The sequence below is a fragment of the Canis aureus genome, chromosome 16 (genome assembly GCF_053574225.1).
Source record: "Canis aureus isolate CA01 chromosome 16, VMU_Caureus_v.1.0, whole genome shotgun sequence".
Classification (NCBI taxonomy): Eukaryota; Metazoa; Chordata; class Mammalia; order Carnivora; family Canidae; genus Canis; species Canis aureus.
The window spans coordinates 44,682,782-44,699,463 of NC_135626.1; the positions used below are offsets into that span (position 1 = coordinate 44,682,782).

The 16,682-nt window shown below is 41.1% G+C and overlaps 1 protein-coding gene and 1 long non-coding RNA gene across 3 annotated transcripts in view; both read left to right on the forward strand.

Moving 5' to 3' along the window:
- Nucleotides 1-3,154, forward strand: part of LOC144286761 (uncharacterized) — a 48,933-nt gene extending 45,779 nt beyond the window's left edge. Inside the window, exon 4 of the long non-coding RNA XR_013354723.1 lies at nucleotides 2,822-3,154. This is a non-coding gene — a long non-coding RNA (uncharacterized LOC144286761). The remainder of the gene's footprint in view (nucleotides 1-2,821) is intronic.
- Nucleotides 3,155-12,717: 9,563 nt separating this feature from the next.
- The window catches only part of ABCA5 (ATP binding cassette subfamily A member 5), a 72,583-nt gene continuing 68,618 nt past the window's right edge, over nucleotides 12,718-16,682 (forward strand). The window contains exon 1 of one of the 2 annotated variants that reach the window (XM_077853648.1): nucleotides 12,718-12,871. The gene's annotated coding sequence lies outside the window, so the exon portion shown is untranslated. Of the gene's footprint in view, nucleotides 12,872-13,036; nucleotides 13,199-16,682 lie in introns of those variants that run through there. The other variant, XM_077853649.1, reaches the window with a different exon arrangement.

Below are 16,682 nucleotides of genomic sequence, written 5' to 3' on the forward strand. Positions count from 1 at the left end.
CATTGACCAAAAGCATTCTGAAATCACCTTAGTTCTCTGTAACAACACCTGTGAACCCCCTTAGGACTGGAAGTGTAGTGGGGCTGCCAGCAACAGGTGCTGTTTTCTTCCTCTTGCTGTTCTCTCTTCCAAAGAGCTATCTCTGTTTCACTGATCTTCTGTTGGCCAAACCCTTGCTGCCTAACCTCTGCCTCCCCCAAGTCCAGCCCTGTATATTAACAAAAAACTGTATACAATTATCATTATTGTATTTTGAATTCTATCAATTAAAAATTGTGGAAATTGCCACAATTTAAAAATTCTCAAAAAAATTCTCTCATTATGGATATATATTTATATTTATATACATACGCACACATATATAGGTATGTATATGTGTGTGTGTATGTATATAATCTTTAATTTTGCCTCTTGATCTGCAAAGCCTTACTTATCTTTAACCTTTTCTAGAAAAAAATCTGCCTACCTTTTTGATAAATGACAGCCCCTGGGGATATAACAGGGACCAACAAAGAAGTAGTTCCTGTCCCACTAGAGTTTATATTCTTACAAGGAAGAGTGAAAGTAAGCAAATTAATAATTATACAGTTGACCCTTGAACAATACAAGGGTTAGGGTGCTGAATCCCTGTGAGGTCAAAAATCCACATATAACTTTAGACTCCCCCCAAATTTAATTAATAGCCTACTGTTGACCTAAAGCCTTATTGATAATACGAACAGTCAAATTAATACACGGTTTGTATGTTGTATGTATTATACACTGTATTCTTACATGAAGTAAGTTGAGAAATAATAATAAAGTAAGTCAGAGAAAAGAAAACATTATTAAGAAAGTCATGAGGAAGAAAAAACACATGTTTGGTACTGCACTGTGTTTATTGAAAAGAACAGCATATGTGCGGACCTGCGTAGTTCATGCCCACATATTCAACTGAGTATGCTTAGAACAGTATTCTTGTTTTTAGGTAATATGCACCATAGTGTTTAGGGGGAAAGGGATATAGTGTATGCTACTTACTCTCATATGGTTCAAGACAATAAAAACGTGTGTGTCCACAGAGTTTTGAGGGGAAAGGGTGCTAACGCAAGAATTCTGTGTCCAGATAAATTGTGATTCATGCGTCAAGGCAACAATATAGGACTATAAACAGCCCAGCTTGCTAAGAGACTAGATCTTAATTATTTCCATCACAAAAAATAAATGATAATTATTTGAAGAGATATAAGTGCTACACTACAATGGCACCCGTACTGCGATTTCAGCATATCAAATCAACATGCTATACACCTTATACTTGTGCAATGTTCTTTGTCAAATGTATTTCAATTTTTAAAAAGAAAGTTTCTCAGGTGATCCTGATGCCCAGCTAGATTTAGGATCTAGGCTGAAAGTTCTGGCCAATTAGAGGCATATCATTATACCTTTTTTCTGTATAGTAGCAATATATAATATAATATAATATAATATAATATAATATAATATAATATAATAATTAATATAATAATATAATATAATAATATAATATAATATATAATATATGACACTTTATGATTTTGATGCAATTGTGGCTGTTGTAAATATTCTTTTTTGAGTTAGTAGTACACAAATTCACTTTTCTCTTAGTAGAATGAAGAAGTATAAGAGCACCAACTGAAAAAAAAAAAAACACTAAAAGAAAATGTAATCGAATTGTTGAAAGCTCTGGGAATTGGTAGTGATTTTTAAAGCTTAGAAAACCTGCATCAAGCAAGGTGAATACGTGCCTCCTGTTCTTTCTTTTCTTTCCAGTACCTCTGAGGAGACATTGCTATAGATATATATGCACTCTTTTTTCACTGAGGCTTGGCTTTAAAATCCATCTTTCAAAAAAAATAAAAAATAAAAAAATAAAAAAATAAAAAATAAAATCCATCTTTCTATTTCTTTTTTCTTTTTTTTTTTTTAATTTTAAAGTAATCTTTATGCTCAATATGGGGCTTGAACTCATGATGCTGAACTCAAGTGCTGTACGCTCTACCCACTGAGCCAGCCAGATGCCCCTAGAACCGTTCTTAATCTGCGTTCCACGCAGCCACAATAAATGATGTGGAGAAGCATGTGAATAAGAAATTGGGTATCTATTCTTGAAATAAAAAAGTAATAAAATTTATTTTTTAGTGTAACTTCTTAAGTTCTTTAAGTACTTTCCTGCCTTCCACTTGAGTGACTTTTTTTTCTTCCTTCTTTGCTTATGAGTTATCTGTTTATCTCTACTTTTTAGTGGTATGTCAGTGGGAAATCACCTTGGTGCAATGGTAGCCTCCAAGTTCACCACCAAGAGGCAGACCTGAAAGGCTGACAAACCAAATTAAGATGCTGAAATCACACTATTTGTTGAATCTTTTTAAAGCAACTGGCAAGGAGGCACCTGGGTGGCTCTGTGGTTCTCTCATGGATAAATAAATAAAATCTTTAAAATAAAATTAAAAGAAAAAGAAGTTTCTGGATACATTATTGACTTCCTGCAAATTTATCCTTTTGAGAACTCATTGTATTATTCCATGAGTCATGCCTTTCTTTCTTCCTGAGGAATTCTTTGCCATTTTCTCTTTGAATAATGCCTCTTCTCCATTATCTTTTCTTCTTTTTTTGAACTTTTTATTAGATGTGCATTGGACCTTCATATTCTATTCTCCATCTCTCTTTTTTAAAGATTTATTTATTTTATATAATATATATTTTATATAAACATACATAAAATATAACATATTAAATGATTTAATACAACATATTTATGTGATATATGTATAAAGATTTTATTTATTTATTTATTTGACAGAGAAAGAGCAAGGGGGAGCAGCAGGCAGGAGAGGGAGAAGCAAGTTCCCTGCTTGAGATTCCTGAGAGTGTCAAGAAGACTTTGTGCTGAGTGCAGAGCCCCAACATGGACCCTGTCTTATGACCACAAGATCAAGATCATGACCAAGAGATCACAACCTGAGCTGAAACCAAGAGTCTGACATTCAACTGACTGCGCCACCCCAGGCACCCCTATTCTCCATATCTCTTAATTTCACTATTCTCTGTTTTGTATCCTCTGTGCTGATTATGGATAATTTTCTCAAGTTTATTTTCCAACTGAATAATCATCTCTTCTGCAGTTTCTAGTCTATCTGTTAAACCCATGTGTTGAGTGTTTTTTTTTTTTTTAAAGAAAGATTTTATTTATTTATTCATGAGAGACAGAGAGAGAAGCAGAGACATAGGCAGGGGGAGAAGCAGGCTCCCCATGGGGTGCCCGATGGGGGACTCAACCCCAGGCTCTGGGATCATGCCCTGAGCCGAAGGCAAGACACTCAACCACAGAGCCACCCAGGTGCCCCAACTGTTTTATTTTCAACATGATAGAAGCTCTGTCATAGTAGGGGATTTGTGTATCTCATTCACCATTTTATCTCCAGCACTGCAAATAGGGCTGGAACTTTGTGGGTTTTCAAAAAAATATTTGTTGAAAGAACTAATGAATCAATAAAGCCCAATTTTTTCCCAAATGTTTCTCTTTTCCCCCAAATACTTCCATTTTTTAATCTTATCTTGTTCTTTCACTTTATTTTTATCTTATAGTCTTTCTTTTATGTTTTTAACCATTTTATTCAGATTTTGAAGTCATGTTAAGGTTGTTTTATTAATGGAAGTTATTTGGGCACAGATTTTTTTTTCCTTTTTTAAAAAAGATTTTATTAATTTGTTCATGAGAGACACAGAGAGAGAGGCAGAGACACAAGCAGAGGGAGAAGCAGGCTCCCTGCAAGGAGCCTGATGTGGGACTCCATCCCAGATCCTGGGATCATGCCCTGAGCTGAAGGCTGACGCTCAACAATTGAGCCACTCAGGCGTCCCAGATTTTTTTCCAATTTGGTGTATCTGTTAACTGTCCCTTGTGGTGGATTATTCCCTTGTGGTACACATTTTGTTGAGAGTTTATCTTCAGTGAAGGTAATTTATTCTGTGGGATTCTTTAATGCTCTGAGTTGTACAAGTGCCCTTACTACTACTACAAATTTTTATATTTGTAAGCCTAGGGGGTTGGCAATTTCTCTGTTTCTAAGTTTGGGCTTCTGTCTTCAAATGCTAATGTAAAAACTGGATTTCCTTCAGCTAGGACTTTCCATTTTCATGGGAACTGCTACCCCACACCTCTGTCCAATCTAGGCTACTGGGTAGAAGATAAACTTCTTGGCAACTTTCTTAGGCTTCAAAAAGTGACAACCTCTTTAGGGTCCTAATTTATGCAGGAATTTTCATTCCAGCTACACATTAAGTGGTTCTAGGGTCTCACCTCTTGGTCCTGCATGAGGTTAAAACCTTAACTCCTGGCTCTTATTACTATGACTTTGAAGTTCTTCTTCATTCTGGTATCTGAAGTTTTTGGTCTCTCAATTTTGAACTCAGCTTTATAGTTTAAAATAGTTATATTCTGTCCATTATTTCTATAAATTTGGAGGAGGTGGGAGTCTCACGCTATGGCTGTCATTTCTAGTTGGAAAGATGAGTTTGGTTCCCCAGGTCCTGCTAATGAATTTCATTCAAATTATCCAGGGGACTATCACTAAGAATCATTATCTCATTTTTTTATTCCTAGAGTTTTTGGCAACAGTCTTATGGAGATTACCATTCAAATCAACTCAATAAATAATATTGCGCTAAATGCTTCAGGACATATAAAAATGACTAGGGTGGTCTCTGCGGTCAAAAGGCAAACATTATATAGCAGGGAGATTATGAAAGGTTCATAAATAATCACAAGCAGAAAGCCTTTGCTACAGAAATGCATATAGCTTTACAATAAATGCATGCTACATTTATTATTAAACAAAATACTAAGTTTGTTAAGAGAATGAAAAGAATTGAAAAAAGGCATTCTCTAGTGGTAGTAACAGAAAAAAATGTCACAGAAGAGGTGGTAGTTGAAATGTACCTTGAAGAATGAGTGGGATTTCTAAAGGTAATATTGGAGGGGGAAGTTTTTGAAGAGAGAGTGGCTCTTCGAGATTGAGGGAAAATCATAAACTTGGATTAGTAGTTGGGATAGTGAAGGGCATATATAAGGAACTACAAATAGTTCAATTTGACAGGTTAGGATGCTGGAATGACAGTTTTGTTAGAATGTAAAAACTAAAAAAAAAAATTTAAAAATTTAGAAAAGAAAAAATATTTTATCTTTTAAATATTTTATTTATTTATTCATGAGAGACACACAGAGAGAGAGAGAGGCAGAGACACAGGCAGAGGGAGAAGCAGGCTCCCTCTCCCTGCAGGGACTGCAGGGACTGATGTGGGTCTCAATCCCGGGTCTCCAGGATCACACCCTGAGCCAAAGGCAGGAGCTCAACCACTGAGCCACTCAGGCATCCCCAAAGAAACAAATATTTTAAAGAAGAAAGTAAAAATAAAAGAAATAGAAATAAAGCATGAATGGGGACAGGGTGGTTCAAGATAGGAAAGGTATGTACAGGTAACTAAATTTTAAATTTCTTACTGTCCCATTTATCCAAAAGGAAAGAATGATGTTGGGTTTATTTTTTAAGGAAACATTTGAGAACCAGGATCACTTAAAATTTAGTTCGGGCAGTTTCTTCTTTCCCATGTCCCAATCCTCTGATTGGTTACTTTCTCTAGTTCCCAGGAAGGGAGGAGAGACTGAACCAGCCTGTTTGTCTCTCAGGCTTACGGGCGTCATCTAGTGGCAACAACAGGTAATCACAGGTAATCACAATTCCTCTATAGAAACACCTGTTCATTTTTCACTTGTTATTTATATTATTTTTAGATAAGATTTTATTTATTTATTCATGAGAGACACAGAGAGAGAGGCAGAGATATAGGTAGAGGGAGGGAGGGAGGGAGCGGGGGAGAAGCCGACTCCCTGTGGGGATCCTGATGCAGGACTCAATCCCAGGACCCTGGGGTCACGACCTGAGCCAAAGGCAGATGCTCAACCACTGAGCCACCCAGGTGCCCCCTATTTATATTATGATTAACTAATAAAATTGGGCCAAATTCTGATTGGGTAAGGAAATAAAGTGGTCTAAGACAGTACTGGTTGATCATCGGATTAAGAGAATGTGAGATCAGACACAAATGGATTAGATACCAAGATCATATTCAGTATGAAACGTGAAAATTTCACATCAGAGACTTGACATCAAATTGTATTTAGGAATGAACCTTTAGGCAAGATCCCTCTGAGTCTCAGAGAGAGTAGAGAATAAGAAACTCAGTGTGAGTGGGTAAGAGGCTGAAATACCACAGGTTACAGTATTCTATCAGAGTTTTGCTGAACCCCTATTCACCCTTCGGACCCTAACCTAACTCCCTTTGGACAATGTTCCTTCACCTCTCAGGTCTGTATTAGGTGAATCACTTACCTCCTCCTACTGACACCCATGCCTGTGGTGCTACTGACCACCGTGTACTGTCACACCCATTCTTATCTATAGCCCTCTTTACAATTTTTAAAATCCTTACCAACTCCTTGTCCCATGCCTGTTTCATTTGCACCTGACATATAAGAGGCATTCCCAAATATAACTTCCAGATTGAATGGGCAGATTAATTAAGAGAATAACTGTGTAAGGAACAAATATTGAGAGTTGATATCAATAAAGCTTAAATGAAAAAGACATTTTTTAAAGGAATATTACTAGTAGAAAAAAACTTTCTTCTTTATTGTATATCAAGTCCCTCCGTGATGTCCATTTTTTTTGTAATCTCTGATATTTTATAACTTTCAAAATATTTCTCTCAGGACACCTGAATGGCTCGGTGGTTGAGCGTCTAGGGCATGATCCTGGAGTCCTGGGATTGAGTCCCACATTGGGATCCCTGCGTGGGCCCTGCTTCTCCTTCCTCTGCCTAATGTCTCTGCCTCTCTCTCTCTTTCGAATAAATAAATAAAATCTTTAAAAACAATACCAAAACCAAAATACTTCTCTCTGCCTTGGTGGGAGGAAAATAATAGTCCATAGCTCACAGTGGCATTGTAGTGATCGAATAAAAGACTACATGTGAGGCATATACAGCAGCATGTAGCACGTATTATGTGCTTAATAGTTGGCTTTTATCATTTCAGTCACCTCATTTCGAAAACTCATTGAAGCTACCCAAAGATGGCAGATATTATTTATCCTATTTTACGAGTTGGAAAACTAGTGATCATATAGGCTAACTATGCATAGATGACTATGGAGTCACTTGAGTCCTTAAGTTTTTGAATTCACAACATCTAAATAATAATTCATTGTCCTTTCTATGGTATTATGTTTCTTAGGTGGAGAAAAGAAAAGAATGGACATTTGGATGCTAATAATAAAAGGGCTATGCGGCAGAGAATGAAACCAAGTTGTAAGAGGTGTATTATTTTTTTATTGCTGCTGTAACAAATCACCACAAACTTAGTGTCTTAAAACAATATAAATGTATTATTTTGTGGTTCTGTACGTTAGAACACATGGTTCGCTCTGCGATAAAAATCAAGGTGTTGGCAGGACTCCATTTCTTTCTGGAGGTCCTCAGGGTGTCCTCCCCTTTTCCAGCTTCTAGAGGCCACCCGCATTCTTTCATCCAGCCTCAAAGCCAGCGCTGGTGGGTGGAGTCCTCACTCTCATCTGTTCTTCTGCTTCCCTCTTCTACTTTTGAAGACCCTGGTGATTATACTGGGTCCACCTGGATGATCCAGGATAATCTCCCTATTTCAAGGTCAGCTGTTTAGCAAACCTAATCTTCTTTTTCTATGTAAAGTAATATAGGTTTCAGGTTCCAGGGGTCAGGATGTACACATCTTTGGCAGACCGGAGGCCTTATTCTGTCTGTTCCAGAGGGAGAGTGAATTCTAAAGGGAATATCGAGAAAGGGATCCCCCAAGGATGAAAGGAAGTGGCAGGTTTGTGAGCACAGTGTTTTCAAATGGAAATGTTAGAAGCATCGCTGCAAGCTATCTGACATAGATTATTAACCCACACTGATTTTGGCAGACAAGAAGATCTCTTGATGATTTTCCCATGGCTGAACCAGAATCTTATTTTGTACTTCCCATGTGCCTTCATTTTTCAATTTATTTTTTTTAAGATTTTATTTATTTATTCATGAGAGACACAGAGAGAGAGGCAGAGACACAGGCAGAGGGAGAAGCAGGCTCCATGCAGGGAGCCTGATGTGGAACTCGATCCCAGGACTCCAGGATCACACTCTGGGCTGAAGGCAAGCGCTAAACCGCTGAGCCACCCAGGAATCCCCTAATTTTTCAATTTAAACCAAAGTAGAGACTTTCATATATTCCTGTTAAATGTTATCTTTATCTTTTAGCATAGAATTCAAGTTATTAATATAATTTTGTTTCCTGGTTCTTTCTTCAGAACCGAATTTTGGCTATGATTACCCAACTTCGAGTTTACCTAGTTAGAATTACATCAAGCCATTATTTTGGAGTCTCATCTACACAACTATCATGAAAGACTGGATTAAATGCTTTCCTGAAGTTAATTTCTATCATGACTATACAATTCCCATTTTAACCCAAAAATCAAATAAAAAAAGAAATACAGTATAACTTAGCTTGGTCTGGTTCTTAGTGACCACTGAACTCTCTTCTAAATGTTCACAAAATATATTTAACTATGAGCTCTGGAGTTTTGCTTTTCTGTTCTAGAGCTTTTAGTGTCTATCTTTAAAGCAGTTTCTGAAAGCAGGTGATCTATTGTCTCTTTTCATTTTTTACAGCTTCTCTGAACTTACCAGTTGTGCGTCTTAGGTTACCTGTAAACAGCTGTGGGATGTAATTTGTGCCTGGAAACATGAACTTATTTGAAACAGATAGGTGCTTGATCACTATCCCTTCACCTCTCTCGAGTTTCAGTTCTCTATTTTGTTTCACTTTTACCTCCTTAAAGTCCATTTTCCTTACTGAAGAAAAAACACACAGATCGAGTCAAATCTCCTTTTTTAGCCTTTACATTATTCTCTTACGTAAATAAGTTATTTCTGTGTTTATAAAGACCTCCACAGGCTTGTATCTCTGCACCCTCTCTTATACTGCATGCTGGTTAAGCCTACCTTCCCACCTTTTCTATTGAAGGTAGCAGGTAACTCCAAGCCCTCAGTGTCTCTTCAGCACTTTATAGTTTGCGGTGCAACAAGTATCACTTTCCATTTGATGCTCTTTAATTATTTATTTTGTTGTCTCTCAGGATAATTGTTGATTTTTTTAAAGATTTTATTTATTTATTCATGAGAGACACAGAGAGAGGCAGAGAGGTAGGCAGAGGGAGAAGCAGGCTTCCCGTAGGGACTCGATGTGGGACTCAATCCCAGGACCCCGGATCATGCCCTGAGGCAACGGCAGAAGCTCAACCACTGAGCCACCCAGGTGTCCCTAATGTTGATTTCTTTACCTTTATTTTTAAACCGGCAAAGCTGGGGTTCTTGCTAAGCAAGAATACCAGGCACTGGATACATACTGTGGGTTGGTTGAGTTTTTTAAATAACAAATTTGGCTAGGTATTCTTTACATATTAATCTCCTTGACTAATTTTCCTGTAATAAAACTAAAACTATCATAAACAAATTGAAAGTACCTTTATTTTTTTTTAAATATTATTTATTTATTTACTTGAGAGAGAGCAGGGAGAGCATGTGAGTTGCGTGGGGGACCAGAGGGAGAGGAAGAAGCAGACTCTCCACCGAGCAGGGAGCCCGATGTAGGGCTCCATCCCAGGACTCTGAGATCATGACCTGAACAGAAGGCAGATGCACAACTCATTGAACCACCCAAGTGCCCCTAAAACTACCTTTCAAAGTCGTTTTCATCTCCAACCTTCCACTGATCATTAATTCATCATTTCCCTAAGCTATTTAATAACAATCTGAGCCACATTTGAGATGGTAGTTTGGAATTCTATTGCTGAAGACGCCAAGATTGTCTTTCTACGTTGTCACTCAAGGCTGTGTTTCTTTATTTGTCTGGCCTTATTCTAGAAAAAGATTCTAATTTGAAACTCTTCTAAATTATACCTAACTTAAACCCTGAATTTAGAAACCACATCCCTTCTCTTGGCACTTTCTTTTTAACTTGGAGAAATGGTAAATGTTTAAAAACAAGAAATTATAAAGAGGGCTTAATAGTAATAATTTAAAACTGGTATATCTCATTTTCAGTGTATTGATGATCATGTAAGATAATGTCCTAATGTGACATCAGGAAAAGGGTAGCAAGCGTAAGTTTCTTTTTCTACATTAAATACTGTCAAAATTCTGGTCACCATTTATTTTGTTCAGCTAGGCAACTTGTTTAAGTCTCAGTCTATGACTTCTATGATCTATGTATTCCCCTGTGATTTATATGTCTAAAAATCTATTAATGAGATATGGGGATTCGAGTTGCCGTCATGACAACCAAGCAGTTTGGCTTGTTTGCTATTTCCTAGATACAGAGGCTCAAAAAGGAACATCTTCCCTGTAGCTGCTTTAGTACTGGGACCTGGTAACTATGGAAATTTAGATTGAGATTTATGTGGCTAAATTGTTTACAAGGTACACAAAAACTGATAAATAGCTGGCTCAGAAGCACAGTGAAATATGTTATGGTCAATATATTTTTCCGTAACAGTCTTTTTATTTCAATGTCTTAGTGTTCTCTCTATATAATTCCCCAAACCATATAGTTTTATGATCCATCCCATAAGAAGAATTTATTATCTTCTCTTCCTTGTGTTAGGTAGATTTTGTTGAGTGAGTGGTGATATCTTGTGGGGGTAATACTGACAATAATATTTGCATACTCTTGTACATGTGCTTTTTCATCCTTAGTTATCAACAACATGTACCACACAATATGATGCAGAAGACCTGGAAATTCAAACTGATATAAGAAAAAAACTCTTGATCCTAGAGATATGCAGTTTAATTGAAGAGACTGTACCTAAGTAAAATGATGTGAACAAGACGAGAACATGTGTGCAATTGCAATGAAAGTGGGACCATTTTGATGGGGGGAGGGAACGAGTTTCAGAGAACTGGGTTTTGGTCTTGAAACGAGTAGAAGCACCAGCAGACAGAATGAATAACGGAGAATCTTATAAGAAATAAGCTTAGGAAGCAAATGCCTTGCATAGTCATAGAAAAGATTGAGGAGACTTCTTGAAATCAGAGCAGGTTGAGGCCAATAGTGAGAAGTACAACTGCAGCATTGAGGTGACTATGTGTTTCAGTTACACATTTTTACCAAGTTTATTTATCTTTGACCTCCATCCGTGTACTTGCCCACAAATCCTAGGCCATTGGGAATTCATTCTTTTGAATTTGTAACATGTCCTAGATATTTCAAAAGAGGAAAAATACATGGTTGAATAGTTTTTATTACCTGCCTGCTTCAGTTTTCCTGCATAGTTTCTAGGACATTCTATTTCCCCCTCGTTGCACATCAACTGCCAGATTTTAATCATTACAGATTCTGCTAAACCTCTTTGAATTTCTCACTTAATCCATATTCGGTAGGATAAATAAAACCCGATACCTTGATTTTTCTTTTCTTTTTTTTTTTTGTAGAATTTAGCAGTGACAGTTGGAGAGATTTGGTTTAGATTTGAGAAGCAGAAAAAACAAAGATATGTAAAAAAACATGATGTACACAGGATTAACGGAATTTTTAAAAAAGTCTTTAAACAGTTAAATTCCCCAAAGTAAAGAACTGTGCAGGAAATGTGACCATACAGACATCTGGAGAGGAAAATCTGTAACGCTAACTTTGAGCTTTTCTTTCCTTTATAATAACTTCTGGCTACCATTTAGGCCACTTTGGGCAATAAAATTCAAAACATCGGTTTATATTTTTAGCAAAAATAAGTGCGGTTTAGAATCTGCCACAGATGCCTGTGTGTCAGGCCATTTGGAAAATTCAGGATCCGCCACATTCCCAGGCTCTCCTGGGGACACTTCAGAAACTAAAAGCATCCTCAGCATCCAGATGTCTCAGGTCGGTGTCTGATGCGGGAGCGAGGTAGCAGGTGGGGGAGAATGAGGACGCTGCGACCCAGGCGCTGCAGGGGCAGCGGAGAGAATCTAAATGCAGTCCCGGGAGAGGACCACTCAAAGCCCGGCCAACAGGCAAGAAAGGGCTCCTAAACCTAGGCGCCACGGGAGAGGCGGGTCAAGGTCACACGCTAGGAGGCCGCAGCGTGGACTCAACCCCGAGCCCCTGACTTCAGGCCGGTGGTTTTTGCCTGTGCCCCCGGGGACCTTGCGGATGCCGGGCTCCAGGGCCTGGCTGGGGTACGGGCACCCAGGCTCTGCGGCCGGGCGCGCGCGGGGGGGAGAGGGCGGCCTCAGCGCGCCCCCGCTCGCCCCGCCCCCTCGGAGCCCCGCCCCCCTCGGAGCCCCGCCCCCAGGTGCGCCGGCCTCGCGGGCGCGTGGGCCCCTCAGCGTGCGCCGGGAGCGCGCGCGCCCCCGGCGCCCCGCCCCTCGGAGCCCCGCCCCCCAGAGCCCCGCCCCCAGGTGCGCCGGCTTCGCAGGCGCGTTGGCCCCTCAGCGTGCGCCGGACGCGCGCGTCCCCAGGGCCCCGCCCCCTCGGAGCCCCGCCCCCGGAGCCCCGCCCCCAGGTGCGTGCGGCAGGGGGCGGAGCGCGGCCCCGGACGCTGCGCGCTCCCCGGGCAGGCGCGCTGCGGGCGCTGCGGCTCTGGGGCGCCCCGGGCCGGCCGGCGGGGGCGCGCACGCGCGGGGCCGCGCCCTCTCACACACGCACACGCACACTCTCGGGTCGCCGAGCTCCGTCACCCGCGCGGAGCGTCTCCCCAGGCGGAGCGCGTCCCGCCTGACCGCGCTGCGGCTCGGCCCTGAGGTGATCCCGGAGCGGGGCGGGGGTTGGAGGGCAGCGGCGCCGCCCCTGCGGGCGCGGGGCGGAGGAGCGGCCGGCGACGGGGAGGGCGCCGAGGGGGCGGCGGGGCGGGGGTCGCGCGCGGGCGGCCTCGCGGGGCGGGCGGGGCTGTGCGAGGACGTTTCCCTCCGGGCCCCCCGCCCCCCCGACCTCGGGTCGCGGCCCGGGGCGCTCTTCCCTGCGTGTGAGGAGAGTTTGGGTGACAGGAGGGCGCGCGGGTCTCGCCACACACGGTTTGAGGGGAAATGCCCCGATTCCTCAAACGCGGGCAAGAGCTGGGGCGTGAAAAAGGTTAGCGAAAAGATCCCCGAAAGCGGGTCGGGCAGCGGGGAGCCCGGTCCGGGGTCCGGGTCCGGGTTGGCGGCGCCGGCAGCCCGGGGCGGGCGGGGGCTGCTGTGCTCCGAGCTAACGTGTCGTGTGTATTCCTGAGAGACGCCGGCGGACTTGGAAGCGGGCTCCCCGGGGCGCGTGTGGCGCGGGCCTCGTCCCGGCCGCGGGGTCGCGCCCTGAGCCCCCGCCCCCCAAGTGCCCTAACGTGCGCCTTTTGGAACAAATGAAGCCTGAAAGGATGTAGGTGGACGCGTGCATTGGGGAGGACGTTCCGAAGGGCCCGGCGGGGAGGGGAGATGTGCTGCCCCCCCCCGCCCCCCCCCGACTCTGAGCCGGGCGCCCAGGTACCTCACCTGATCCTGACGCTGCCACCCGGTGAGCTCGGGCGCAGGTGGAAAATGGGTCACGGAGAGGCTAAGGCACCTACGAGGGGCTCAACTAACAAAAAGGCGGGATGGGGATTCCAGGACTGACGCTCCATTCTGCTGCTGGCTTTACCCGCAGCCGTATTTTTTTTTTTTTTAAGATTTTATTTATTCATGAGAGACACTGAGAGAGAGAGAGGGGGGCAGAGACACAGGCAGAGGGAGAAGCAGGCTCCATGCAGGGAGCCCGATGTGGGACTCGATCCCAGGTCCTCGGATCACGCCCTGGGCCGAAGGCAGATACATGCTCAACCGCTGAGCACCCCCCCCCCCCCCGCCCCCAGGGCTTCTCTCCGCTGCCGTATTTTGTGTCTGCCCAGGAGAGCGTTAGAAGGGGTATCTTCAGAGAACATAGGTAGTTCAGGCTCCTGGGATTGTTTGGGTTGAGATCAAACTGAAAAAGGCAGTAATCCCTGACTATGTGCTTGTTCGAGTCTGTTTCCCTTTAAACAGGGTTTGGGATAAGGAATTCTTAACAGTCAGGGTCAGAGCAGCTTTATTCACATTTTACAAGACATTGTTTGAATGTCTCTTGTATTCCAGATACTGTGTGGGAAGAGTACCAAGAAAAATACAGTTTTGATAATCTCTGCCCGTGGGTTAGTGGAGAGGATGATCATATAAAATAATTTTGTTGATAGTCTACTAAATCATAATCTTTGCCAGCACCCGAATTAATTCGATTAAAATGGTGATAAGCTCAAGCTTTTAGGAACCTATTCTATGTAAGAAAAGGGATGGGATGCCTGGTTATGTGGGTACCATTGCACTGTTTTCCCATTCAACAACAGCAAAATGGTCCTAAAATTCAGGTTGAATCATGTTGACGGTATTTTTTTTTTAATTATTGCATTACTTTCAGTAGATTTTAAAACATAAGAAGAGAGTATTTATGATTTACCCTGTTAAGCTAAATTTTAAAGGGCTTTTATTACTTAAGAAACTGGTGAAGTAATTTGGCAGGACTTTCTTTCAAGTCATCAGCCAAATATATTATTTTTTTAAATATATTTTTTAAAGATGTTATTTATTTATGCATGAGAGACACACAGAGAGAGAAAGGCAGAGACACAGGCAGAGGGAGAAGCAGGCTCCTCGCAGGGAGCTCAGGGTGGGACTCGATCCCAGGAGCTCAGGATCACGGCCTGAGCCAAAGGCAGACACTCAACCGCTGAGCCACCCAGGTGTCCCAGCCAAATATATTCTTAATCTCTTCTTCCAAAAAATAAACTTTAAGTACCAGATTTTGTTGAAAGCTTTTATGGTTCAGATTTTTAGCAAAAACGGTCATCAGGTTACCCAGATGGTATATTGTTAAAATATTAGGCATAATTGTAGGTAGAGAGATAAGAAGGATAGTGGGACATTTGGAAATTTCTTCTGATTGCTTCAGTTTTTTTCAATGAAGTAGGAATCAAAGGTTTTCATTTGAGTGTGCTGTTGCTGGTAGCAGTGGGTCGAGGTTTGGGGATTGGGGGAATGAATGGACGAATGAACTATATGATTGCCAGGCAATTAAACAATTATTCTTAGGGTATGAAAAACAAGGTAGAGGAAATACAGGGTGCTGTATATAGCTGCACAAAATAGTGTCTAATCAAATTTTGCCTACTAGATATTTTACAACCCATCTCCAGTGCCTGTCTTTACAGTGTCATCTAGAACATACATCTGCCCCCTTTGCCCCAGTTCACTTTGCCCATGCCTCAGCCCCTTTTAGGATTCTAGCTTTCCTATTCTTTTCTCTCTGCCTGAAATTTCCATTCCATTTTTTCTCCAGTTGAACTTAACTACATTATATTAAATTTTATCTATCTGCAAAGTCATCGTCTATTTTTCCCCATTATGTTGGATGTATAAATTTCTTAAGGTTAAAATGAATGTGCCACTTTTCTTCCTTCTCCCTCCTTTAATCTATAACGGGGTCAGCAAACTTTCTGTAAAGAGCCAGGTAGCAAATATTTTAGGTTTTGTGGACCATATGGTCTCTGTATCAATTAACTCTGCCATTGTAGCACAAAAGCAGTCGTGGACAATACAGTCCTGAGTGAGCACAGCTATGTTCGAATAGCACTTTATTTATATCATGAAATTTGAATTTTATGTAATTTTTACATGTCACAAATAGTCTTTGATCCCCCTTTCCCACAGCCATTTAATAATGTGAAAAACACTTTTAACTCATGGGCTGTACAAAACAGGCTCCACCCTGGACTTAGGTCCTACCTCCTTCATGGTAGTTGGCAGACCTTTCATCTATAAGGACTCTAAGGAAAAAAAAATTATATATATATATATATATATATATAGACTCTTAGCAAACTCTGGTGAAGGAATTTGCAGTCAGAGGATATTGGTTATATTACCATTGGTGGTGGAGAAGCAAAGATAAAGCAGTCTTTTTGGTTAAGGATCTCATGGTCAAGCCCAAGATTAAGATGTAAAATAATGATGAAGACACAATATGAAAACTGCAGTTATTTATTGGATATGGATGTGATATCCATAAGAAAGTAGTGATAATCATCTCTGCTTGGAGGACTAGGAGTAACCTCTGACACTTATCTGTTAGAGATAGGGAACATTTTCAGTAAAGAGCCTTTCCAAAAATCTTAGAAGCTTGCTAAAAAGGTGACAGACCACATCTCTTACCAGGATGACTCAGTTTCTTTATTTTATAGGATATAATCTTGATTCATTTCTCTCAGAAGTAAAACTAATACATTTCAAATAATTTCTAACTATTTCTAACAGTCATGAACATTTTTTATTGCTTTGAGAAGGGTAGAATATATTTCACAGTGGGTATAATGTAATCAAGATTTTTAAAATAAACTAATGAATATTTGATATTGAATACTGGATTATATCACTTTTAGTCTTTAAGTCAATTATCAATACCTTAGAAAAGAGAGATGGGCTTTAGTTGGCTTTGAATTTTCTTGCAATTTATAGATTGAGTATGTATTGTTTTTATCTAGGCAAGTTAAATATTTGATTATACCTTTAGTGATACTGGA